At 35.0% G+C, this 25,493-nt stretch overlaps 1 protein-coding gene across 4 annotated transcripts in view; it reads left to right on the top strand.

Moving 5' to 3' along the window:
- LOC129002190 (cyclin-dependent kinase 14) overlaps positions 1-25,493 on the top strand; it is a 285,193-nt gene that overhangs the window by 98,770 nt on the left and 160,930 nt on the right. Inside the window, exon 1 of one of the 4 annotated variants that reach the window (XM_054429822.1) lies at positions 1,532-1,699. The exons of the other annotated variants lie outside the window; for them this stretch is intronic. The gene's annotated coding sequence lies outside the window, so the exon portion shown is untranslated. Of the gene's footprint in view, positions 1-1,531; positions 1,700-25,493 lie in introns of those variants that run through there. 4 annotated transcript variants of the gene reach the window in all.

Below are 25,493 nucleotides of genomic sequence, written 5' to 3'. Positions count from 1 at the left end.
ACAATTGAAACTGGTTTCTAACTAGATCAGAGTTGCTTGTGATACTCACAACATGCAGTTGCAACGGCCACTTATTATCTAGTTATCACATTTAGTGAAGTCGTACTAAAACGGTTAGTTACCAACTGCTAAGTGACGAGAATCGATTTCAGTCAGTAGGTAATTCTTATAAAAAAATATAACAGTTCAAGTATTAGTATTTAGTAGTATTTAGTAATATTGCCCTAACATCTCCTGGGGAAGGTCGGTATAGTGGTCATGATAGTTAGAGGAGGGGGAATTTTGAGTTAAAAGAGGGTATTTTGAAGTGGAAGCGGGTTTTGTATGGAGGTTTTAAAGGTGGGTCAAGGGTATTGTTAAAGGATGGTAGGAATAGTTTGAGCAGGGTATTAAGGGGTGAGGAGGATTTTTTTCCTGTGAAGGAAGGTATTTTTAGTTAAAGGAGGGTATTCAGAGATTTAATAAGGTATTTTGAGTTAATGTAGGGTAGACTGTAGGGTATTTTGTAGGTTAGAATGTATGGATGAGGGTATTTTGAGTTGGAGGAGGGTATTTTGAGGTGGAAGAGGGTATTTTGAAGGGGTAGAGAGGGAATGTTTATGACGTCACTCGAGAGAAAAGCTTCAATTTTGAATCCAATCGGTCGGTAATTGTGTGTTAATTGGTCGCAGTCGAGCAGAATCCTCCCATTCACAGGGTTATTGTCGAGTTCGTCAATCAACGGGGCTTTTGTTATGCATTTACGGGAATGACTGTCAATTTACTCTTGGAGTGGGTGTCAACGTTTACATTGGGCGTGTGTTAGGGAGGTTTTACTACAATTTGTACCAATATACAGTTTATAAAGATCAGATTGATTCACACATTATTATTGTTGTAAAATGTCTATTAATACATACCTAATTTGTATAATAAACTGAAAAAAGTATTCAAAATACATTGTTATGGTTTTCAAGCTTTCATTGCTCAAAACCATTAATAATTATCGCCAAATCCGTGTTACATTTCGAAAAGTTTCCACAATTTACTCCTCCTTCTTACACCGTTAAATAAACGGTATAGGCTACTCATATTTGTTTTGACATCTTAACCGGATTATCTATTAAACGTTTGATCAAAGTTCATGACATTATAAAAAGTATTTGTATTACTAAAATGTTGGCAACATGAGTGAAACACTACCTACTTTTATTAATTTAATTTTTTTCATATTTTGTAAACAAACGAGTATTCCTAACAAAACTATTATTATTCAAAACTATAATTTACCAATAGTTGCAGTATTTCCAAATTCAGTAATTCACGTAAGTCAATTTACATTATTATACAAACTACTGAATCGCGGTAATATGAAAATTAAAACACAACCTAAATGTGCCGAACATTTCATACGTATTTAATCAATGCTATGTGGCCAGTAGGTGTGCGGTCGCGTCCATCCTCCAGCAGACTGTCTCTACGAGGTCACGTGACGGCGTCGTCTACAGTCCGCTCCGAACAGCTGATTGTCAGTGTTTCCGTGTCTGTCTGGTAGTGAACGTCGCGTCGCGGTCAACTTTCTTGTGTGTTTTGAAGTTGTTTCGCGTCGTTTCCTGGGGTTTCTATCGCCTTTGGTGTCTTGTGTTTGTGTCCTAACTTCATGTTGTGTCGGTTTTCAGTTCTGTGTTGTGTGGATAAGCCGTGACAATTTTTTCCAAAGGTAATTTTTGACTTGTTTAGTTTAATTGTTTAGTTATTGTAACGGATAAACTGTAAATTGATTTAGTTTAAGGTTGTGGTTGTTCAAATAATATGTTTGCATTATTTTATCGATCGTAGCTAATCAACGTGTATATCAGACTTTCCTAATTATTCTTGTTTTCTCTCCAGTTTTAACACGAAGTTTGGGTTGTTGCAATAAAAACACGTCTGCTGATGTTGGTATGATCACAGATTAAAGAATAGACAATTCTTTAATAATTTGTCTTATGTGGTAAAAAATCTATTAACACTACTATTTCCGGGACTGCCAGTAAAAATGTTTTTTTTAATACTAAACAGTCATTATAGGTAATCACTTCAATAAGGTGTAAATTAATACAAAATTGGCTGACAAGTATCTCTGGTTTTTTTTATCTCATAAGGGAATACTGCTTTTTAACTACACCAGTAGTAGTGTCGTTTAAGTAATTTTCCGTAGATTTATGATTTCTTAATGATTGGTAAGGCTGTTATAAAAATAACGACGGCACGTTTTATGTTTTGTTTCCAAACAGGCTTAGGTGAGAAGACGATTAATAATCGTTACTGAACTGATTATGAAGTAGGTTTAGTTTAGACTAGTCTTCTTCTTATTATGTGAAATCGGATTACAGGTTAAAGTCACTCTTTGTATTTGGAATTACAATCGACGATTGTGAAGGACGTAGGAAAATGAATGTTAACAAGATATTCCTTTGTTTATTTCTGTATGTTAAGACTATTAGAGCTTTGTAACGAGTATTTAAATGATACATGAGTCACTTATTTGAAGCAGCTTGCAACAATTACAGTTTTGCATATGGCAACAACAACCAAGGCCAATAAGTAACATAATGTGAATGGATAGAGCAATCAATATTGCATTTCAAAAGAATCTGTTATAAATAAGTTTACAAAACTATTGGGTAAAACAGACACTCTTCTCTGTGTGATGAGTTTCATGTTGAACCGTATAAAGCAACTCAACATGATTGTGTTACTTGTATACAATACTGCCTTTTAAAAACAAGCTTTGTTACAATAATTCCTTGTATAGTGGGAGATTTAAGTAAGATCAGAGATTTCAGAGGTAGGTCTACTCCTATAATCCGTGGTAACATTGTGGGATCGTCAAGTATCCGACGAATAGTATAGTTTATGTTTTTAGTAAGCCGCCCAGTCATTGTTTTTCTTCAACGATTATTACTAAGAACGATTGTTTTAGTTTGCCGGTATTTTATTCCTTATTGTTACACAATAAATAACGTCCTTGTAGTATAAACGTTCCAAGGTGAGTCGGTTCCGAGTTGTGTTGGTTGTTGCTCATTGGCATTTCAGTGACTCACTGACTCATTCATCGCGCACCTACAGGGAAAGTCGTTCCTGGAATGATCCGACAGCAAACACTGGAATGGGTTAGACTATTACTGTCGAGGATTAGAACTATTGTTCTTTCCTTCATGGGTTCCACTCTTGAAGATTTGTACTAGATAAGTGTGAGATTCCAATTACGTAAAACTGGTCTTTATGTTTCCAGAATAGAATAAATGTCTTTGGTAGGAATCGTGCTGGGGAATTCACATTGAATTTCAAATGAGAACGGCCAGGTACATGTAGTATTTCCCAATATTGAGGCAATGACCCTGCTTATTTGATAGGAAATATACACCCCAAGCTCTTCCTTTACAAATTAGGGTGTGATTGAAAATGCTCAAGAATTGAGAAATATTCAGGTTACCTTAACAGTGTTATAGGGTTTGGATGTCAGTTTAATGTCTAATTTGTACAGTTTGGAAATCTATATGTTTTAATGCAATACCATCAATTCCATGTTTTACTTAGTTCATGTATTTTCCACAAACAGAAATTTTCAAAGCTCAGATCCTATTAAATTGCATAAACACTGACATAATCAAGCCACATAGATCATGAAGCCACATACTTGAGGCGTGTGTCATAATTATGACCAGGAACTTGTTGGAAATACAATTAGGTTGTAAGATATAATGCCTAATTTATATCCCAAAGGTAAACGTGAACCACGGTATAGGAATGCCTTAAGACTCATTCGTTTCCATTAATACCGGACCTCACAACATTGTTGTTAGCTGACGCCGTACGTGGTCTATGTGTGTAGTAATTGATGAGGACGCATACCGACGTATACAGTGTACAATGTACATCTACGTCATGTTTCAACAAGAAAGAATGTCTTACGTTTTGGGTCTATTAAAAGCCATGCTACAAAACTACTGTGTCCATATGTTCTACATTGTTGAGAGAAATAAGCTCTGGATGTGATCCATGTGTTCTTTTTAGTCGGTATAGTGAATATCTTCATAGACTAACCATCGTTCTAATGGGCCAAATAGCTAAATCATTATTTTATTAATACACCCTACAAAACTAAAAATTCAACCGTCATTGTTTTTCATTAAAATACTGTCCCATCATTATGTGACGAATAAGTGATTAACTTATTACAAGTGGGTCGAAAACGTAAACCTGCTTGTACACCCGATGCATCCATGGAACATCCTCTACAAACAAATGTTTATTTCGAGATAGATGTGTTATTAATTATAATTCAGTATTTCAACAACCATTAGCTTCCAGTGGAATTCAATTTAGGAATATATTTGGTGTGATCTTTTGTGGTTGTAGCCATTAAACAAATGTAATTGCGAGAAAAAATCTTGTTTCAATTGCTAGCCAACATTGAAAATGTACAGGTTAAGTGTAAGAAAGGGCCATGTGGCCCTAACTTTGCCTGTATAAATAAATGATATTTCATTCATTTCAAAATGGCCCCATTTTAGCCATTAGCCATTTTTTACACTCTTATAACTTTTTCTTTGTGGTGTATTTTTTACAAAGTCTATTTATCGCCTAACACGACTAGACACTTCAACCACTGTCTGTGCTTCATTCAACACTCTTCCCTGAGGCCATTAGACGGTGGCAGACCTTGTCGCGATTGTAGTTAGGACTGAGGTGGCCGAATATATCACCTTGTCCTCAATAGCTTGCAGAGGTTGCAAAAAATCGGTCCAGTCTTCTTTGGAGGTCTGCGATTTTATTGTGTAATTATGATCGATCCTAGGGTGACCAATTAGTAGTAATTCGCCTTACTTTGGATAATCGAAGGGGTTTCAATAAAGAAAGGCAATCTTTGACCATGGTTTGTAATATTTTCTGTTTGTAAATTGTACGCCTGTATACTGTTTTTGTTGTGTTTTTCTCAATTCCAGAGAATCAACGAAGTGTAGCTAAACAATACATGTAAAGATCTGGGTACATGAGGATATAGTTCTGGCTTCAATAAGAAATTCTAAGGATCGATCCAGAGAAAAGTCGGTAGTTTTTTGCTGGTTCTGATCTGGGCCTGGACTGTCCTTCATTATTGTTTTTTTGTGCTGGTTCAACAATTTCTGCTCTTAGACAGTTACAAAGCTACATAAAGCATCTCACTCATATTTGATTCATCTTCAAGTTCATACACGCTATACTCCGTCTCAATATAACATTGTCATTAATAAAAAGTTAACTTACTTTTAAAAGATTATTTCGTAAAATACTTTAACTTTAGTTACCTATGAAATTCATGTATTAAACCCCAATGCTATTTCCCAACTTTATTTTACATATTAAAAATAGCATGGCTCATCTAGATTGACATCCCATCAATTAGAATGTTTTAAAGATTGGTTATTATACAATGTAAATTTCTATCGTGTATTGAATATTTGTGTAGATTGTTTCAATTACTATGTATTCTACTGGGCTGTGTGGATCGCAGAGTATTTCATTGTGAAATAATTGTAACTTCACCAGTCACCTTGAAACACAATCACTACCAAGTCCTTGGCTGAAGGTCTGACAAGTAACCGCTGAGAATCTTGCCTACCAAGTTACGCTTCTGTAAATGCAAATAAATTCAAATATATATTTATTTTACAGTGTCTGTCTGATCAGAATCTGTCTGAATAGAATAATGTTTAATTAGACACGATACTCAAGTTCAGGGCCATTCTTGCCAAACTGGCCACATGAAGCACACTAAACTTTGTCGAAACGGGTCTCCTTCGTTCTACGGTCTTTATTCCAGGTCGGGGAAACAATAATATCCATAATTATATGATAATTATATGATTTTTATTTGTTTTTTCTTCTTTCTAGGTATGACACTAGTAAAAAAATGTATTAAAAATGTTAAACCTTCCCAACAATTGGATTTGTATATTGTACACAATGATGAATGTCTTACACAATCATCCGCTATAATGGTAACAACTCAGTTTGTCAAAGATAGTAACTTTTTCGGATCCATACTAAGCAGGATGTAGCTTGGTTGAAGAACCAAGCTACATCAAAGATAACTAACACTGTAGCCAGCTGGGGCCTGTTCCCATGTATCGTCACGGTATGATGCCTCTTGTGTGAGGTTGAACGGCCGAGCGAAGCGAAACTAACTCTCTCTACACTTCACTTCGATCGGCTTCGTCTGGCCGCTGTATGTGGTACACCTACTTCTGAACATTGGAGGATGAGGTGTGTCGATGAAGATGGTGGCCCAGTGAACAATCGAGGGCAAATTTGATCAATTATGATTTCTGAATCTTGCATATAAGTTGGGGGTTTACCCCACCTTAACCACGCATTTTATTTTTAACTATAGCACCATTCTTATCCTTATGATCCTGGATTAAATAACCTCCTTCAGTGTGGATTTCAGCTCAGACATTGGTGGTATAGTAATCAGGAAGATTGTCTTCTTTCTATCTTGGAGAGCTGGGTTAACGTTCTTGTATATCACAATGGAATCCCACATCAAGCTGAAGGTTCCCCTGCGATTTAAAAAATCAACTTGCTTATTTTAATATGACGTCAAACAAAATGTTGGCCTATATTTCTGTGAACTACGAAGAGCACTAGTGGACTAGTGTTGACTAGTGGATCTTGTAACCATGAATTATACCCATTGTTGTTGTGAATTGATTGTACATTGTTGATATCCTAAAGTCAGCTGTTGCAATCATATTGTTTCGTATAATAATCGTTGGGAGCAGTGTCTGAGCAACGTGTTCTTTTCAGAGCAGCGACTTTCGGAGTGGTGTCTTTTGTAGCAGTGCATTTTGGAGTAATGCCTTTCGGAATAATGCCTTTTTAGAAGTGCATTTCGGAGTGGTGTCATTTGTAGCAGTGAATTGTGGAGTAATGCCTTTCGGAATAATACCTTTCGGAATAAGGATTTTCTTAGCCGTGCATTTCGGAGTGGTGTCATTTGTAGCAGCAAGTTTTGGAGTAATGCCTTTCGGAATAATGCCTTTTTTAGCAGTGCATTTCGGAGTAGTGTCATTTGTAGCAGTGAATTGTGGAGTAATGCCTTTCGGAATAATACCTTTCGGAATAATGTGTTTTGTAGCAGTGCATTTCGGAGTGGTGTCATTTGTAGCAGCAAGTTTTGGAGTAATGCTTTTCGGAATAATGCCTATTGAAAACTGTTGTTGGTAATTTGTATCGACTATAGAAGTGCCCAACTACATATTCCTTGGTTAGTAAACAGTGTTTTCAGACCCAAGCAACTGTATTTCCTTGTTCTGTTCCAATTTACAACGAATTACCTCCTGCGAGAGCAGGTGAATGTTCACGCTTGGACGCGCGTTATTGGTTCTGGAGGGTTGGGAGTTGCGAGAGCTGCGGAACTATTTGACTACTAATTGCTGCTAGTTAGCTGCAGATTAAATTAGTGACGTGTTCGGCTTAATTGCTCAGAGTGCACTCCGACTGCTGACGATTCATCACGATGCGAATTAGTAAACGCAATTTTAGTAGAGGTTGTATCAGTAGCGATATAAGTTAGGAAAGTATAGAAAGTTGCATATTATTCTTACTTAACAATCTTGTTTAGTGGTAATTATTTCCAACATTAGAAAAATTCAAATTAGACATTGAAACTGTAATAATCATACCACAACGCCATTCGGTGATAAGATGGCTCATTTTTGTCCACGAAGTAAAATAAAACATTGTAGACACTCGCTAACGATTACTATCCCGAAATCTGTTACGAAATAGGTTTTCCCGTAAAGATGAGTTTTTAAATGAACATAGCTTAATAAATGGTCACTGTTTGTGTTTGTTTTAGTTGTTTTTCTTATAAAAAAATGAATAACACATTATTTGGAATATAGATTATTTAAAAAAAAAATCACGTAATAATACTAGCAAGGTCAAGGTGTTTGCCTGAGTATTTGCTTGGTTGCAATTGTATAACATAAAGTGATTACTATATGAGCATAGATTAAAGGAGTAGACAATACTAGAGTGTCTACTCCTTTAATCTATGACTAGTGCACATGTTGCTCGAATTCGAGCAATTGCAAAGTATTACAGGAGTTATTTCAAAGCGAATAACAGTCATATTTACAATGAGTTTAAAAGAGTCAACTCAAAGATTACCAGTGTGTAACTCAGATCATCTTTGTTGTTGATAAACCTAAAGCATTCCGGCCGATTTTCTCCTTCTCAAAGTGCCTCGTTGTACAGGCAATACAGGTCATTGATAGAGGGCCAATTGAGAACGAAAAGTCGTTTTGGGGTAGTGTTAGGGCGCATTTGTAACTTAATAGTTGAGATTGTCCAGGGTCAGGTGCTGACTGTGATGAGTTAAGCCTACCATCGATGTATAATAACGCCCTTTACGCGCCACTGTTCTGTAGCTGCGGTCGTTATCACGATTACGCCTCTTGTCTATGTTTCGTTGTCGTCGCGTCGGAGGCATTTAAAAGGAAATACAACAAATAAACAAATCATAGCTATACAAAACAACGATAAATGCACAAATTTAAGTTACAATCATGCTAACTCGATCCGTCATAGCGACACAAAACAACGATAAATACACAAATTAAAGATATAACAACCATACTAATACGATCCGTCTTGGGGGTTATGTTTACACAAACTCAAATAGTAAATAAATGTACTCAATGCGTTTCATTGAATTGAAAAATAAATAACAGCAATTAAATTATACAGCTGATCAAAATGTAAACAATTATGTTCTTCATAAGGATAACATGGGATCTTTCAAAGCCACTGGGGCAGAGCCCAAGGGACTCATTCAAAAATGTAAGGCCAGTTTGCAAATCTACGCGAGACGCTCTTTCCAATGAGACGTCAATGGATAAAATCGGTTAAGAAATGGCGGAGGAGTTCAACCGACAAAGTTTCATGTAGCGTATTAATTATATAGATACTGTATTAGTGGCAAAGACTATGGACATTAGTTTTGTTAACTCTTTAAACTTGTGTTTCTTGTTAACATGTTTAGGATAGTTGATATAGTAGATTTTTCCCAGAAAGACTAATGCTGAAAATGAACCTGGAAATAATCTTCAGCTACTTAAACATATAGTTATCTTCTTCTGCTAGGTAGGTCTAGTTGGATTAACTTCAGTTACTGAACTATGGCACGTCAATCATACGAGTGGTGTACAGCTGAAGACTGTGCACGTATTGTACTAGAACGAGACAACCCAGAAACCACAAAACCAGGTTCTCGGTTCAACGTTCCCTGTACGTAGCATTCCACGTTCACTCTCCCCCCCAGTAACAGTACAGACGGAACGACGGAACCGGGCTACTGTTCGGTCTGGTTTACTTGCCACAATCGATCTCAATCAACTGCTCAACTTGAATTGTAATTGTGATATTGATTTACTAGGCCTATGTATTAAGACCTGTTAGTTTACAGACATTTTAAGTTAGCACCCAGTGAGATAGACATAAAACTGGAGGTAGCGCTGGCACAGCAATTCTGTAAGAAAATCGTTGTTATGCTGTTTCCATTATTTTTCATAGAAAAGAGCCAATGATCTCAATCAGCCTTATCATCTTACAATCATCATCACGAAAGCTGTGATTTTAATGTGTTCCTACCAATTCCATTCAACACAATGCACAAATGCAGACCTAATTTAATCCAGCCATCTAACAACACATCATTCAGATAGTGTAAACATTTTATTTCCACAAGGAGCACGGTGGACCTAGAACATCGTGTCGCAACCTTAGGATTAAATTTCCCATAAGAATTACTTTCTGATCCCCCTTATTCTGTGAGGGGTTGTTGTTCCAAATGTGTTATCCATCAACCCTTAGAATGTTTTTATCTCTAGAAACAACTTTGTTTTAGTGTTCACTATGTTTTATATAGTAGACAGTGATGTTCAGTAGTTTCTTTTCATAACAATTCAAAGGTATTCCAACGACACCAAAACAATCCTTGTTGCTTGTTATACAACTGTTGGGTAGCCACAAGGAGCTGCCCTGCACCCATGGGCGGGTGGGCGGCCGCAGGTGGGCGACTGGGCGGGTTGTGACGTCACACAGGAAGTGCAGCTCCACACCAGCTGCTCTACAGTTGCCGGATATGATCTGTATTAACTAACTGTTGACACTACCGACGACCTATAATTGGTTAACCGTCTATGTGCGTTCACCTGAGCAATTTCGGGTTTGAAACGTTTATAGACTAGGTACCTTGAATAACATGGTATTGTTGTGAATATTCAAAATGTTTATCATATTAGGAAGAGGTGTCGGTATTAGGTGGTTATTGCGGACATTTTAGATTTTGATTAGTGAGAGTTCTAGTATATACGTAGTTTCGAAATTTAGAATCTGATTCCGTCCTCAGGTGAAAAGGTATCCATTAATAGGTGAAATGTCTTGTAAACGGTTATTATTGCCAAGAACGAACTTCTCACAGTATCTAATTTATCTAATCTATTTTTTTTATTTGTCATTTGTGCTAGGATAGTTTACTATTGAGGGAGAAGCAGCTAAAAACTGCAAGTAAATTTGTTAGAGGGGAGTTCTCATTCATATATGGAACCTCGATTTACAGAATGGTAAGGTTTAAACACTCTGCCTACAGAGTCCATCATTCTACGAACGTTAGACTATTCAATCATGGTTAATTTACCAAATGCTTATTATAGGTGTCATTATCGCTCATTTAAAAGGTTTTCTTTGCAAAGCCACTAATGATAATGCATTAAAATATAATTAATTATCTTTCCGTTTATTAGTGTGCATACACATAAAAAAATAATGGAAATACCTATAAACATTCTACCATTTTTATCGTAAATATTTCTGTTGAAAACATAATAAAGTAAATACTTAACGTTCAAGACAGCTAATGGGACATCCAGCCATTGCCGTCAATGATATTGCGTCTGTTTGTTTATGTCTCACTTTGTACAGTATCTATTTGCGGCGGACTATTTGATGCCGCGTGGTTGGCACTGCTGGCTCCGCTCCCATCAGCTGATTGCATCTGGCGAATGGCGGATGTCTGCGTGTTTTTGATTGTCCATTGTTGATGTCTGGAGTGTAGTGAAATTTAAGGTTCTCCATGTAATGAATACATTGTTTTAAGTTTAACTATACAAATATGTGAAACCACAACGAATGCAGTAAAAAATGCAAAATTTTATATATTATGACCTGTATGATAAATTCGCTTGGATAATTTTTGTTTTAGTTACATCTTAATTTACACCCTTAATATCTACAAAGTTCTAAGAGAAATCCATTGTCTATTTCCTATGAAAGAAAACTGGATTTTGAAACATAGCATTTTGTTCACCTATGTTTCTAAATCTAAATTAAAAGAATAAACACAAAGGCCTTCTTAAGTGTACAGTCCTTGAAGGAGCTTTAGGCGTGAGGGACAGCTTCTGTTTCAAAATGTCCGAAAACATCTGTATCAGATAGTAAGTTCAGAAACAGCTTGAATGTGCAAATGAAGCACAGAGCTGCTGGTCCGGTTATGTAGGAAGCCTTTATAAGGATAAGACGGTCTGGGGGAAGTATCATGGTGGGGGAATGTTATGACTGTGTGAGGTACCTGAATGAACTGAATGTTACATAACATTGTAAATGTATCGAGTATAGTCTAATGTTTGTATTAGATCTTAATTGTCTGTCCATATTGCATTGAACGAGCTCAAGATGCCCTTGTGATTAAATATCAAGTAATATGCTCTATTTGGTAAGACAGGCTTTTAAGTCTTTTGGTCCAGTAGAATTTTCACCTTATAAACGCAGTACGATGCATGAAAACTGAACATGTTTCAACATATCCTTCTTTAAGCAAGCAATCCAGACATAGCAGTATCACTAATATTTTGTTAAGTATATGCTTAGGAAAGGGGATTGATTTACTTATCCATAAAAAGATATAAAAGGTATAATCTACACCAACATTATTTTGATTCAAAATTTATAACAATTACCTATACACTATTTTTTGCTGTTGGGTTTTAACCCTTAATTTGATAGCGTGCCATTATTGGCACATGAGGATTCAAAAAAATGGCACGTTCGCCTGATAACTTTTTAATTCCAACAAACGGCGTCCAAAGGTTCTTTGCCTATTGCTGTTATGGTTTAGTGCACTATAGTGGATGTTTTGGAAATTACTATCACTTTAGACCAACATATAGAAAAGGAAGTCTGGAGGCTTAGTGTAGAAGGTTAGTAAATTACTTCTTATTTCAATATTTTATGCTGTTTACTTATATATCTAAGTGATCTGCACAGATAAAAGATAAGAAACATAACCCAGGTCAGTAATTAGCTTAAATATGAATATTGATTTTTTTATAAACTAAACAATTTGAGTGTGACAAAAATGGCACATTGCCAAAGAACCAGGGAACAATGAAAATTTTTGGGCATGCCAAAAATGGCACATTACCAAAGATGCAGTTATTTTTTTTAGTTTATTGAGCGTGCCTAAAGTGGCACACTGTTTATAAAACAGTGAAAGGTATTTATATTGGTAAATGTATGTATTTTATTTCCACAAATTGTAAAATAAAAATGTTTTTGTGAGGAAAGACTTTTCACTAGGCTGTTTAGAAAAGACTTTGGCTTTACAAAAAATCCCGACCATCCATGGCAACAAATATCTACCAAAAAGAGTTTTATTTCCTGCTGAAAGTGAATCTTCTTATATGAAAGTTGATTGTGCATTCCGATAAAGACTTTGGTACTTACAAATATTTGCTCACCGTATTGACATATCGTGGAGTAACGCCATGCTGCCACGTTGAAAATAATTAAACTGAAAACCAGCAAGACAATATGTCACTAAAAAATTTTAGTTATGGGATTTTTGAAACGCTAACCAAAGAAAGGAGTAAAAGACAAGTTCTAAAAGACAAGGATTTACTTCTTCTCACACCAGCTGCTCTGATGTATGTTGAAGATGTATGCTTTGATGGTGTTGGACACTACCCTTTCTTTGTATACATCAAGAGGTCGATGCAGATTTTGCGAAAATAAAAAATCGTCGATAGAGTGTTCAAAGTGCAATGCGAGGCTGTAACTAAAAGAAAATAGCAATTGTTTTGTGGGGTTTCACCAAAAGTAGATTAAGTTTTTTGATGGACATACTCTAATGAAATTTCAAACGATTTTTTTGATGGGCATGACTAATGAAATATCAATAAATTATATAATGATGTATTTTCTATTGTAATCACATAGTTTTGTAGAGGTTTTACATGTGTATACATTTTAGTTCATTTTTTATAATGACGTTTATACCATTTTATATTGGATTGATAACTTTTGTGGAGAAATTGTTTTTTTTTATATCTTACATATAATTATAGTTATAAAATTTTGATATCCAATATGTGATTATGTCGACTTATTCAAACCCTAAAGTTTATTTTTAAGTGCTATACAGATACACTTGTTGTATTTAATTCAACATAAGATTCCTAGAGAAATCTCCGCATCTTTGGCAAAGTGCCAAAAATGGCACACATGAAAAAATTTTGAAAAATACTTATAAGAATTTTAAAATTATTTTTTTGAAGTTCCTTTGGACCCTTTTGGTTGAAATATTGCAAGGAAAAAGTAGTTTTCAAAAAAAGGTTTGTTTGCCAAATTAAGGGTTTTAATGTCTATTGGTAATTTCTAAAATCTGGAGCCTGTTTAGATTTGTATTTAAATCCTAAAACATTTTCAATGCGCTCTTTAGTTTCAATGCCAGAAAGAGAGTACCTAATAATTGAAAGAATATAGTTTTATTTATTTAAAATAGTTTCATATTTGTGAAATTAACAAGGAAACTCACCCTATATCGAACAGAAACATATTCCTGAACTTTGTTTTCAGCTAGTACAGTACTTAAAGATACCCTACAGGTAATTTCATAGTTACATTTGAAAAAATATATTCCTAAATAAACCCAGAATATATACGACCAATACGCATTTGGCTGTAACCAGATGAAATACACAAGCAGCGTTTAAAGGAGAAATTTCATCCTTGTAACTCAAATTTTATCAATCTTATCGAAAAGGAAACCAACCAACATCTCGCAAAGCAGTCTATATCACTGCGAGACGTAGAGATGTATTGACCAGGTGTATGGTAATAGAGTATGGTCAGTGAAAGCGAATAGTCAGCTGGGCTGGGCAAAACACGCTATTCGCCATTGCTCTGATTGCTGTGTCATTAGAACCATTAGGTCTTGTGAGTCATTCTGGGTTGCCACTCCTGCAGTGAATGTATGAAGGGCTCTTTGTAAAATGTCTCAACGTTCAGGATGAATGGAAATCAGCAATCCTATTACTGAATATCTGAATCCTGATAGTTGGATTGTGTTGCCAATTTAGATGGGATGCCATTGAGGTGCGGTTTGTAACACAAATTTGAGTGAATGTGTAAAATGAAGTGAGACGATCTGTAAACAGATGATTGAAAAAATTTACAAAAGAATAGCAGTTCGTACAGATTTGAGGGAACATAGAGATACAACAGAATACATTCAGTTGCGATCCAAAATAATAGGGGCTGGACCTTTTTGGGTAAACCAGTTTTGATTTAATCGATGGTTAGTTTAAAAATGAATTTGAGTGAAAATATTTTGTATTTTGCATTTTTAACTTCCCATCCTATGAGTCTGATGATGAATACCCCAAATAAAAGTGCAAGTTTGCCATTGTAACGAAATGTATTCACTATTATTTCGTGTCTTCCCAAGCCTTTGGTTAGCAACAGAGCCAGTTAAGGAAGTTGTACTGTTGTAATTCACTAGATTGTACAATTAAATTGATAAAACATACCACTTCTGTAACTACCGAGTTTTAACTGTATGAATACGGTGTAAATACTACATTGACTTGTGACTTTGAAAATGAAATATGTAACGGATATGTAAATGAGAATTTACCTATCACGTTAGCTCACTTTCACTCTCCTCGTGAACGGCCTTGTCAACTGATAAAGATTGCTTTAGTTAAACTAATTACAATTTGACTTCTAGCTTACTTAAAGTTCTGAGCCAGTAATTTTGTAAATTGACAATAATATGATAAAATAACACTTATTACAAAATCTGTTATGGCGACTATGACAGTAAAAACTCTGGTTCAACACTAACAAATGGTTTTTTGAACAAATAGTGAAAACTGTAATTTGAAACTAACCAATGGTTTTCGCACTAATAGCATAGTTGCGTGATACTGAATGGATTGCTATCAGACAGGTTAGTTAGAGAATTAATTATCATCCACGCAACTAACTGATGACCTTTATATACAACCGTGAAACCCTATTTAAAGCTTGTGTATAATGGGAAAGCATAATTGCAGCATTAGTATTTCATCAATAACATTTATTTACTGCCCCCCCCCAAACGACGATCAGGCTAGTAACAACAGTCCTTAATTCACAAACATTTAGTTCATATCAATAACTACTTATTGATACAAGGTTAAAAATACTTGTAATATCAAGTGATCCTGTCTCTCTCCGTATTCCGCTGACTTCAAACCTATGGTTTCATTATAAGCTGATTACGAAATTATTCAAAACAATACTCTTTATCCCTGGTAGTGTGAATACTGAATAGTCGTGTGAAACTCACAACGAACAAGCATACACGGTTTAATATGTTTTCAGGAAATCAGAAAAATATCAATTGCTAGGACAATAAGCTAATCTAATAGGTTGGCCCAGACCAAATTCTCTCAAAGAGATGCTCAAATAACGCTAACCAAATACTTAGCGTCGATAATCAAACAATAAAGGAATAAATTGTCTTTTCTTCGACTTTTCACCCCTTGTTTTCCCCATTTGAAAGTATTATTCTGAAATCACTCCCCATCCAAGTAGACTCTCCTTGTTGGAAAAGCAGCTCTGGAAGTTTAAACTGAACACTTCATAAGTCTGATAAGTCCCGTGGGATTTGGACTCGAATTAAATCAGCTTCTTACGGCGTTCTTTTGTTGAAACTTTTCCCTTTTCATTACTTCCACTACCCTGTGTTTCAACCACTTGTGAGAAGTCTCGGTATCAATTACCACATAATTATTGTTTTGTAGTTTCAAGCTAAGTTTTCGAGTACACTGGTTTCACTTTTGTTGAGTCAATTAATAAGGAAACTTTGTGGTTTTTATTGTGAGTATACAAAACAAGATTGTTTAAACTTTTCAATGTTGCATAACATTACTGTATTTGAAAACTTAAATCGACTATTCCATCATGTAAAGTTACTTCATGCATGGTTGTTTATAGATGGTACTGAATGGGAAATGAAGAAATTGGTTTAGAATTGTTTTTTAATCTTAGACTGTATGTAGAAACTACCGCATCGTGAACAATATGCAGGGTGTTTCCAAATTGTCTGGACATATTTTTTGGACTTGTTCCTTGGACTATTTAAAATGCCATATAAGTATGGGTCTAAAATGCCTAGATTTCTGTTTGCGATTTTTAAGAATTTGTTTATACCTTGGCTATTTTTTTAAGATAGACATTTCAAATTAGTTTGAATGTGTATTTTAGTATGTAAAAAGAGCTTACAAAGTTTTGTTCCAATATCTCAAGTAGTTTGAATATGACAGTCATTAAAATCTGTAATGGTTAATTTAATGAAAACCGTAAATATTACGAAAATTGTTTTTTTCAGATCATAAATATTAAGAAATTAAATCCAAATCAAATGATACCTTAATTGTTGAAATCTCATGATTAAAAACCGAGTTATCAGTTTTCTTCTACATTCGGTTGCGCAATTATTATTTTTGACTTCCATCGTTATATACGTGATGGTGATTTCTACGAAACACTACTCCTTTGTTAATAATGGACGAATTTTTAAACGATGTGTCAAAATTACGTTTTTGTTTTGTAGACGCCCCCTTTCACCAAATAAACGTCCTCGGGCTTTGCCCCACAGGCCATCAAAATACCAATGCATTTCTCATGAAGAAAAGATTGTGTTTACTTTAGACAAATAATTTGTATTAATTACATCTGTTCATAGGAAACACATAATACTCACAAGAGCGTTCGTTTTCAGAGCGAGTTCGTTTTCAGTTTCGATAACTGTAGTGGAGGGATTGATTACACATTATCTTTGAGTTGACTCTTTATAGTCATCGGAAATTATGATTGATATTCGTTTTGAAATAACGCCTGTAACACTTTGCAATTTTTCGATTTCGAGCGACAGTTGCACTAGTATATTAATTGGTTTTTTAAGCTCTACAAAATATTTTGGAAAGAAATAGCCAAACGTTATGTTTTAGGGGTCAAAAATGAGTAGACCCAATTTTTAATCCATAAATTCCCATTCCCACAGTCTGATCATGCTGGTTTGCGAAGAATAAATGTAGCTTTACACATATGTATTACATTTATCATAATCATAAAATCGGTCCCGGACCCTGTTCTTACCATGAGACCTACGGTAATGAATTATTCACTTTATGAGAAGTTTTCTAAAACTTAATTTTTTTTTATTTTCACATAAATACAAATAATTTAAAATCACTGCTAGTGAATCGCAATGAAAAAATATATTGTTTGGAATTCTACTCCCTCTACATGTACCATTGCTGTACTGCATTCATGGATTGTTACCTTTTGTAACATGTGTTGCAACACAATTAAAAATTGTATTTCAAATTGAACTTCAAAGTTATATTTGCAAATTGTATTAAAGATTTGAAACATAAATTAAATTTTATTAATGAATATTTTTTATCCTTATCAGAGAAAAAATGTAAACGTATAATGCTTAACATCACCAACACTTTACTGTAGACTTGTTAAAATTTTAAAGTTAGTGGTTTTAGATGCAATGTATTTGTATGTTGATTTTATAAATGTTTCCATAGAAACATTGAATCACTTCATTGAAAACTCTCAAACAATCAACAGCACCAACAATTATCTTAGTAAGTCTTCTTTTTTTGTCAATTACAGTAGTATACCATGAGTCGCGTTCGTAAGGTGGTGGTTGGTGTGGGCGTAGGGATCGCTGTAGGCTGGGTAGTGAGGAAAGTATTCGGGGGGCCGCCTCCGCCACCTCTTGGAGGTGTCGGGGTGTTGGTTCCGCGAGTACTTGAACCACTACCTTCCGACAGTTTCCCTACTCCTGCACCTCCACCATCTTGGGGGTGGGGCTCCTGGTAGGAAGTAAAGAAGGTGCTAGACGGGGACAAACCACAGAGCACAGAATAATAAGGACAAACACAAATGAAAAACATAAGGAGGCTGCAAACATCCAAAGCCAGGCCTAGGATACGACCCTGAACCCATCACAAGCTCTAAAAGATGGGGGTAAATTCTGAAACACCGTCTAGGAGTTGAAACAAAAAGGATAGCTAGCGGCAAACCAGATAGGCTAGCAGATAGGCTACCAACAAACCAGATGGGCTAGCAGCAAATCAGAGAGTCTAGCATCAAACCAGATAGTCTAGCATCAAACCAGAAAGGCTAGCTACAAACCAGATAGGCTAGCAGCAAACCAGATGGTCTAGCAGGATCAGACCGAGATAGGCTAGCAGCAAACCAGAAAGGCTAGCTACAAACCAGATAGGCTAGCAGCAAACCAGGTGGTCTAGCAGCATCAGACCAAGATAGGCTAGCAGCAAACCAGATAGGCTAGCAGCAAACTATACCATGGGAAAACCTTTATGAAGGACTGGTCAAGGCCAACTTGATGAGGGAAATCAAGTGCGGGGTGTTGAACAAACAGAGGAAACCAAAGACTTCGAGGTTGGAATTTTAATACTTAAAGTAATGTCTAGTGGAGATTCTTAGCTTTGCTGTAGGGTAACCAATAAATACTCCCTTCAATGAACTACATATTTTATTTTTATTTTTGAAGTAGACATAAGTTAAGGGCTTCTTTAAAAAAAGGCAATAGAAGTGTTTTGTGGATTATCTGAGCATCGTCAACACTTTTATGTGTTTTACAGGTTATGACAAGCTGTAAATATTGAACCATGACCATAATATTCTGTTCTTAAAGATTTTAATGGCTGCCATATTTGAAACGGCTTGAGATATTGGAACGAAATTTTGTAAGCTCGTTTTAGCTACTAAAATACACATTTGTACTAATTTTGAAATTTCTATCTTGAAAAATGCTCAAGTTAAAAACAATTCTTAAGGCACGTCGCACCCTGGGTCCGCTCAGTTCAGTCCGTTCCGCAAATTTCAAAAACCATGTATTCAAATGTAGAGCCGCACACTGGGTCCGCTCAGTTCAGTCCGCTCAGTCCGCTCCGTCCGTCTCAGCCAGTTTTCTTTTAATTAAATGTAGAGCCGCACACTCGCATATCGCCAGTGACTACAGTCTTCCTTACAGTATTTTAGGTAATCATTTAATTTAACTTATTGTGAACTAAAGTATCGTTTATGTCTCTGTCAACTGCCATCGTATGAAAAGCTAAATCTGGAAAACTAACCAAGAGAAGCGATCTCTATGATATGACTATTTAACCAGAATTTTCTATACCGGTTGGAGCTGGTCCAAATATTTGGTATGTCTACTCGAGTATTCAAAGCCAATGGTTTATTTTATTTTCAAGAAAGCGTAATGAAAACACGCATAAAATATGAAGTAAATATTAAAATTAAGTGAGGAAGAGCATTTTTTCTATCTTTCTCAAGTTTTATCCACCTGATATATTTCTTTAAAGCGGAACCCAATTAAAGTGAGTTGTGTTTAGTGGATAATGTTGATTAGGCCTAAGTGAAGTGGTAAGTAGTTGATTATACTTATCTGTAAAAAAGTCTATAGTAAAAATATGCATTTAAACTCAATCGACACAAATAACAAGTCGATATTCCATTGCAACTCCTATATCCACGGTAATACGTTTGGATGCCGAAGTCTGTTGCGAAACGGAAGCAAAAGCAATACCAGCGGCCCTCCCCTCTTATTAATTGGTAGATTAAAATCGTTCATCTTTATTAGAGGCTCAATCCTTCCCCTCCGCTGATCCAGTCTGATAGCAACAGATTACAAGTCGAGTAAATCCATTTGTATCCAATCACAATCCAGTTCGATCCAGTCTTCGGCGTTGATCCCCCCAGTCAGTAACCAAACTTTGCATAAGTTTACTGATGGAATTTTGATTTCGTGTTATTCAATGCTCAGTGGTGTTTGTTAATTTTTCCACAATATGCAGTGAGTTGCCGAATTGTTTTTGTCAGGCACTTATATTGTTGACAAAAATACATTTAGTTTGCTAAAAGTTTAAGTACACTAATGGTTTTTGCAATTTTGAAAAACCACTTTTAATCTAAGTGTTTACGTCATTCTATATTTGTTCAATCAAGAAATATTAGCGAATTTCCCATATAGGGAATGAGCTATTATACTGTACAATAGGTCTCATGGTAAGACCTGGGCCGGGATCGATTTACTTTTTCCGTTTTGAGGCGCCCAGAGGCCAAAAACATCATTCGTTCAAATTCATATTCATTTATATGTGTGTACGTTAGCGCGATCATTTCAACAAAAATGATCCGCTTTTGATGAAATTTGGTACAAACCTGTAAACCTACGTTTATTCGAACGAGTTCGCGAACCAGCATGATCAGACTATGGTAACAGGGGTCTATGGAGGGTTTTATAGGGTAAAAATGGTTTTTTCATCGCTCCTTAACGAAAGTAACTATTTTCGATAACATCTGACATCAATGAAAGTAGTCGTTTCCCAAGCTCTAATTTAGGGCGAGGGAAAATCGATCAGCTGATTTTCCCTCGCTCTAAATTTACTTTCCCTCGCTCTCAATTAGTTATCCATTTACTCACTACGTGCGCTAGTGTTTTGTTACGGTATAATTTAATGATTTGGATCAGCTGTATGTATAGTCAAAAGTTCTTTTATTGTTTTATTTTACGGTTTAATCCACATTTATTGAAAAAAAATACGTAAGTTTCCTTTAGAGTATTTTCTTTTATTTTTAGCGAATTTCCCTATAGGGAAGTAGCTATTACCGTAGGTCTCATGGTAACACTTAGGCCCGGGACCGATTTACTTTTTCATTTTGATGTCCCCAGAGGCCAAAAACACCATTCGTTCAAATTTTTATATATGTATATATATATATATATATATATATATATATATATATATATATATATATGTGTCCGTGAACACGATAACTTGAGTAATTTTTATCCGATTTTGATGAAATTTGGTTTAAAGGTGTAAGGCGGGATGAACTTGAATGAGTTCGCGATCCAGCATGATCGGACCATGGGAACAGGGTTTTATGGGGGGTTTTATGGGGTAAAAATTGGTTTTTCTCACTTTTGACCCTCAAAACACAAAATTTTCCAATTTTCCTCTAAACCTTCTTAAAGAGCTTAAAAAAACAAACAATTCAGTATATCAAAGTGTTTTTGTACGGTTATTGGTTACGGAGAAAAATAAAAAAATGGTCAATTTAAAATTCCCATGTTATTCTTATGGAGAATATTGTAAAATGTTGTAGTTTGCTTGTTTATGGATATCTTTAGATCAAACTTGGCATATATATTCATTTTATGCTAAGCAATAATTATTTTACTTAAAACACACACTTTATTAGTTTCCTTGTAGCAGCAAACCTAGGTACTCGTTAAACCTAATGTTATTTAAATAGATCAATTGAAAATCAATTCAGCCAAATGGAAATTCGCTAAGACGGCAGGTTTGCTGCGGAGGGGGTATTTTGTTCTAAAATTAATCGAAAATATACATACGTATCCTTTTAGAAGATTTTATTTTATTTTGATGCTAATAAAATTAATTGAGAAGTAAATTAGTTGTAATATTACTGAGGTCTGCTATTCTGTGTTTGTATATTTTTGCGTCGTGATGAAAAGTATCGTTCATAACTCGTACCGAAAGTTATTATCCGGCACTTGCTCCATTATTCCCGTCCTCGGCTTCGCCTCGTACGTGAAAAAAGCTCTCACATACTCGGCTTCGCCTCGCACGTGAAATTGGGGTTCCCTGTGTTCGGCTTCGCCTCACACAAAAACTTGAGCGCGCGCCGGAAAATGCCACTTTCGGTCCTAGTAATGAAATATACTACTCCCATTTTGACCCAAAAAACAAAGTTTTGATTTTTTTTTCTAAATATTTTGTAGAGCTTATAAAACAAATAATTTAGTATAAAGAAGTATTGTTGTATGCCTAATCGTTACGGAGAAAAAAAGTGTAATTTAAAATGTCCATGTTATTCTTAAGGAAGATAAAGATAACTGTTGTAGTTTGCTTTTTTATTGATATGTTTTAATTGAATTTTGCAAATTTGCTCATTTCATACTAAGCTATCAACATAAAAAAATACCTTATCACCTTCCCTGTAGCAGCAAACCTAAGTACTAATTCAAATTAATGTTATTTACATAGAAAACAAAAATATGACCATTTTAAGGAAATATTCCAGTAAAAATCTAACCAGACAAATGGAAATTCGCTCAGTCTGCAGGTTTGCTTCGGCTGTGGTATTATTTATTTTTTACATCACTTAACAAGTAATTTTTGTAAACCGAAGCCACCGTTGATTTCAGATTTGTAATGGTAAAATTCCGATATTTCATAATATTAAATAACATAATTCTGACTATAATTTTTTGTATCACGTATACTTATTTCCTGTATTGCTAGTGGGAATTTTCCTTCTACCTAGAGAGGTTTCTACAAAGCTGCATTCATTCCTTTCTCCCGTCACCGCAGATGACCTCTTAGACGATGCGTAACCTCAAATCAGCTGTTACGTTAGGAGAAAGGACTTCCCAGCTGATTACATGAATACAATCAGTCGAACATTCAGTCTTAGTTAAACCAGCTCAACAAACTATACGAGTAGTTGCACGAGTCCAAAATATGTTGTAACGTCGTGAGACAATCATGAACAATTTTCGGTTTGAGCACTTAACGTTGTTATAGTTAAACCATAGGATTTGTCTGGAATGTATGTGGCTGTATAGACTTCAGTAAAAAATCTTACCCATTTTAAAATAATTGTATACTCCATCGTGTTGGACAGTAGCCAGTTACTCAAAAATACGTAGTTTGATTTTGAACCACTTTCAAAGTGTTTAACTATAAACAAAGTATGAGAATTCACTTCGTTCATTCAATTATTATAATTTCTCTCCAATCATTTCATACTAAGATGGTCGTTTAGCTGGTTGGACATTACATAAAAAGTATAGTTTGAAATGTTTTGTTTATTGGTATGGCGTGATTAAAATTTTGATTAAAAGACAAAACGGTATCTGTTAGCAGTTTCTAACGAAGTTTTACTCAATTAAAATAGAGTTCGCTATTTACAACTACAGTACGAGTAATTAACTGAATAATGAGATTATTTTTCGAGTACCTACTTAAAGCGTAGCAGTTTAAATTTTTTAGAGGTAATTTCTATAATTTTTAGATGTGTGATAGATAAAATACCCCCGCCGCAGCAAACCTGCCGTCTTAGCGAATTTCCATTTGGCTGAATTGATTTTCAATTGATCTATTTAAATAACATTAGGTTTAAAGAGTACCTAGGTTTGCTGCTACAAGGAAACTAATAAAGTGTGTGTTTTAAGTAAAATAATTATTGCTTACTATAAAATGAATATATTTGCCAAGTTAGATCAAAAGATATCCATAAACAAGCAAACTACAACATTTTACAATATTCTCCATAAGAATAACATGGGAATTTTAAATTGACCATTTTTTTAGTTTTCTCCGTAACCAATAACCGTACAAAAACACTTTGATATACTGAATTGTTTGTTTTTTTAAGCTCTTTAAGAAGGTTTAGAGGAAAATTGGGAAATTTTTTGTTTTGAGGGTCAAAAGTGAGAAAAACCAATTTTTACCCCATAAAACCCTCCATAAAACCCTGTTCCCATGGTCCGATCATGCTGGATCGCGAACTCATTCAAGTTTATCCCGCCTTACACCTTTAAACCAAATTTCATCAAAATCGGATAAAAATTACTCAAGTTATCGTGTTCACGGACACATATATATATATATATATATATATATATATATATATATATATACATATATAAAAATTTGAACGAATGGTGTTTTTGGCCTCTGGGGACATCAAAATGAAAAAGTAAATCGGTCCCGGGCCTAAGTGTTTCCATGAGACCTACGGTAATAGCTACTTCCCTATAGGGAAATTCGCTAAAATAAGTAAATATATTTTAGTTTTATCTGGATTTCTAAGAATATAGAAAAGAAACACTAACTAAACTCCCAAAGACATATAAATAACAATTTGTAAATAACAGTGTATATTTTTGTTGACATCAATGAAACAAAAGAACTTTGAGAAATCTTTGAGAGAAACCGAGCGCTCTAACTGCGAGTTGGCCAACGTATTTCACAAAATGTGCACTAAGAGAGTTATAGTTGCAGTTGGCAGTTTGCAGCAGTTGAGTAGACTTTTAGTGGTTCTATTGTGGTATAGAAAGGTCTATACATCTGTATGCCTTTCAGCAAGTCTAGATCTCAAGCATGTTTACAACATAGGAGTAGATGATTTATTAAATGTATTTACAACATTGATTGCAGCGTATTGGAACCCTCTTTTTTCATCGTTCGATCTATGCTACATATCTTGCTTGGTTGTATGGTTTAAAAGGTCAATACAAACTTCTTTTATCAAATAAACAGTTTCAGACGTTTTTCGTTCGACTTTGTCATAGAACTATTCTTAAATTGTTCACTGTTTAGTTTTTTGAAAAAAAACCTTCCAAACGGGAAAATATACTAAAATCTTATGGTTTCTGTACTTAGTATTAAATAAAACAAATATTGATAGAATTAATGAATGACACGTAAAAAGTGCAAAAATTATCCAGAAATGTTATGGATTAGGAACGTTTCTAGAGTTTATCAAGTTGAAATCTGCAGTTAGAAAGTGATATTACGAGCACGTTTGACATTATCTGCCTCGACGTCGGTGATCTACCGTGCTTTAGAGAAAGTGACAGCTTCCTTGCTATAATGACTATGTAACTAGTAGTGTAACCACTCTAGCTATTTTACAATACTGTCCACATACTTTGGTCTACCTACAGTGTACTGAATAGCTTGCAGTAAATTACATAAAAATATTATGATCACGTTGTACATAAGTAACATGCTTATTGGCATAAATAGACAGGGTATATTTTTCTAACAAACAGATTGGATTTGTTTTTTATCATAAGTTTTAACGCATACAAATAATTTTTAGAGAAAAAATAACAAATTTGGAAAGTGCAATAGATTCCTAAAAACAAGTATCTGCAGTTAGTTTACTAAAATGTTGTAAGGATAACTATGTAATCTTCCAGATTCAAAAGGCTTCCAAGCGCTCTTAGAGGCGCTGTTCAGTGCAACGGTATAGGAACGAAAAATCCGAGCTGAGGTAGAGCACCA

The sequence above is a fragment of the Macrosteles quadrilineatus genome, unplaced genomic scaffold (assembly GCF_028750875.1).
Source record: "Macrosteles quadrilineatus isolate MER2022 unplaced genomic scaffold, UCM_ALF_1.0 Scaffold_9__3_contigs__length_116548681, whole genome shotgun sequence".
NCBI classification, from domain to species: domain Eukaryota; kingdom Metazoa; phylum Arthropoda; class Insecta; order Hemiptera; family Cicadellidae; genus Macrosteles; species Macrosteles quadrilineatus.
Note: the sequence above shows the minus strand (reverse complement) of the source record. Positions and strands in the feature narration are given on the sequence as shown.